This window comes from Myotis lucifugus, unplaced genomic scaffold (genome assembly GCF_000147115.1).
Source record: "Myotis lucifugus unplaced genomic scaffold, Myoluc2.0 scaffold_381, whole genome shotgun sequence".
NCBI classification, from domain to species: domain Eukaryota; kingdom Metazoa; phylum Chordata; class Mammalia; order Chiroptera; family Vespertilionidae; genus Myotis; species Myotis lucifugus.
The window spans coordinates 56,670-59,821 of record NW_005871429.1 but is presented as its reverse complement, the minus strand read 5'-3'; positions in this window follow the sequence as shown (position 1 = coordinate 59,821).

Genomic DNA, 3,152 nt, shown 5'->3' with positions numbered 1-3,152 from the left:
CCCACCTCACGCCCCCTCCGGCCACGGCGGGCGGGCCTGCGAATCCCGGGAGCGGAAGGGCTGGTGGCCTGCAGTCAGGGGGAATGCGGACGTGGGCTTCCTACACGGTGCCTGGCAAGCCCCGCGCTCCTGGCCCCGCACCGCCCGGCCCCTCCGGCGATGGGGCGGAATTTGAAAGCTGGAAAAGAATCCAGCCTTCGCCCAGCCTCCTTGGTTTACAGATGGAGACCTTCTTCTGCAGCCCGGAGTCACACCCAGTCCATAGGAGTGAATGAATCTGGGTCAGGGAGGCTGGGAGGGCTGATTTCTAAAGCAAGAGTGAGACCTGCTGGGCTAGAGGTGCTAGTTGATCATGGGGTGTGTGTGTGGGGTGGGGGGGGGGGGGTGCAGTTACCAGCAGACACCTGCGTGCCTGCCACAGGTACTGATGTCCACCAGGCAACAGTCTCCCAAAGCACATAAGCCCTGCAAAGGGGGACGATGCTGGCAGTTGAATGAAAAAATATTGGGGTTGCGAACAGGCTAGGTCTGCGGCACGTTAGGCGCTGTGGAGAATGCTTGGGGTACAGGGTTAAATTTTAAATGCGAGAGAGACCCCCTCCACTTGAAAAGCAATCTCGTGATCCTTGATTGTCTCATCTATGTAATAATGTAGGACACATTAATCTGTAATGTGGGTACCTTGCTTTTCGGTGTGTTTTACAGTAAGAAGGGCATTGTGTATGGAAACTTTTCATGATTGTACATGGCAGGCCATTGGCAGCACTACTATTTAGAGTTTGAGCATAATCAAGCTTCAACTGTTAGCGTAGCTGAGTTACAGGGGGAGAGTAGGACTGATGATTCCATAGCTGTATTTTGTACGACCGAAGTACCTGTCAGCATGCAGGCATGATTTCTCCGAGTTAGTGCCGTACTGATTACTCTCAACATGAATAGACTCCATGTGGTGGGCAAGTTAATCTCCTAGTACCCATTTTTCTCTAAATTATTAAAGGATCTCTAAGCCCCCCCCTTCCATCTCTAAAGTTCCCTGATTTTACATATTAAATCTGAAACGTGTCCCTCATTGTGACAACAAAACGTTTCAAGAAAACAGGTTTAAAATTCTGCATGATGCCTAGCGAATCTTCAAGTTCATTATTTTTTTCTCAGCCCTCCCAGTTACTTTATCAGTGTTGGGCTAACATAAGTGAAAAGTGATTTTTCCAGTGACAGATCCTTCCATGTTAAATTCACTTAAACTCAGAGGCGAGAATGGAGCGCCTTGTGTATGGCAGAGAACAGCTAAAGTCTGACCTGAGAGTGGGGCCTGTGCGGGGCGCAGATATCTTCTGCAATAGGATGAGAACATTCTGCCTCAGAAAATGTGATAAGATGCCTTTTCAGCAGTGTTCATATTCTGTGTATTTTCAGCCGAGATATAACCATAATCTTTATAGACAATCTGCCCAACTATGTACACGTTACTTATTTTGTCTTGCAGCCCCAAAGCGGAGCCTTCCCTGCCCCCTGTTTCTTCTTTCTGGCTCCTTTCTTCTGAGTTCCCCTCTTACCTGCAGAGACCCTTGTCGCATGCCTTTCACCCACGTGGCAATCAATATTCATAGCCCCTTCAAGCACTGGCTGAGTTACATTACATTTTCTCCACTCAAAGGATGGAAGTCATAAATCTTGAGTCACCACTTAAGATGTCCTAAAACTAATGGTGGTGATTCATTTTTAGGACAGAGTGCAAGACACCATGAGGCTCTGGTTCAGGTAGACGGTGTTTAGGTTTTTACCTTCCCTGTGCCAATAAGAGTTATTTATTTCTGCCTCAGAGGGACATCCTTTCTGCAGGATGCGTAGTGAACCTTCAAAGCCCTTATTACTCTCAACCTTCCCAGTCACTTTATCAGTTTGGGGCTAAAATAATCAAAAAGCGATTTTTAAAATTACAGATACTACCGTGTTGAATTTTTATGGAGACTTTTAAAAAATGATAAACACAATTAAAACAGAATGCAAATGGAGGCTTGCATGCCTATTGCCAAGTATAAGGCTTGAATTATTTTTTAGGTTTATTATTCTGTCATTTCCTGAAGTCAATTAATTACTGACAACATAGCATTGTCTGCTCTGAAATTTTCAAGTGTGCTTGGTCTTCAGCTAAATCATCCATAAAATTCACTCAGAATACTTACACAAAGTTTCACATCAATTAATATTAAATATTTCTTTATTATTCTTAGCTCAAGAAAACATTTGAATAGACTAATATTCAAGATTGGATAACTTAGTCTTGTTCGTTAGCAGTTAATTATGAGATCATTAACTCTCCCCTGGAAAGGCAAAAAGGTCTAAAGTTGCAGCCATAAAATCAGATTATACAACAGTCTATGAAAGAGCCAGTAAATAAACCAAGGCCTTAACTTTTGCCTGTATGCTTTATCCTCGCTGCTATAAAAGCCAGCCATCGGAGGAGGTGAAATGGACATAGAAAGTGTAATATTGAAAGTGTATTATTTCATGTTTAGATTTGTAGGGTTTCTAACATGAAGGATATGATTAACAACCCAGGCAGCACAGTGGAGCATACAGGGCATTGTGCTGGGAAGTTCGAAGGCATGGGTTTTGCTCCTGGTTTGTTCTTTCATTCACCAAATAGTCACTGAGCACCTGTATGTGCCAGGCAGTGTTCCAGGTGCTAGGGATACGGCTGTGAATGAAACAGACAAAGCCCTGCCCTCCTGCAACAGACATTCTAGTGGAGTGGAGCAGACTGTAAACAGCTATGTGAACAGATAGAAGGCCGCATAATCACAAGTTTACAGTGAACTTGAAAGAAAGAGGTCTAAGTGCCAAAGGGTGTGTGTGTGTGTGGGGGGGGGGTTCTTTTTATACAAAGAGGGTAGAGAAGGCCTCTACTAAGATCATTTTTGATCTATGACCTGAAAGTAAACGGGGGAGAGAGCAGGGGGCAGAGAGATGAGCAAGTTCCAAGCTCCGGATGCAGGCGGGTGCTTGGCATGTGTGAGAGACTGTGAGGTTATGGAGGCCAGGCCGTGTCAATGTGGGTGAGGGGTGAGTGGCAGCAGAGGAGAGGCGGTGGGAGTGGGAAGGGGCACGTCATTGAAGGACTTTGGCTTTTACTCTGAGGGAGGGGGAAG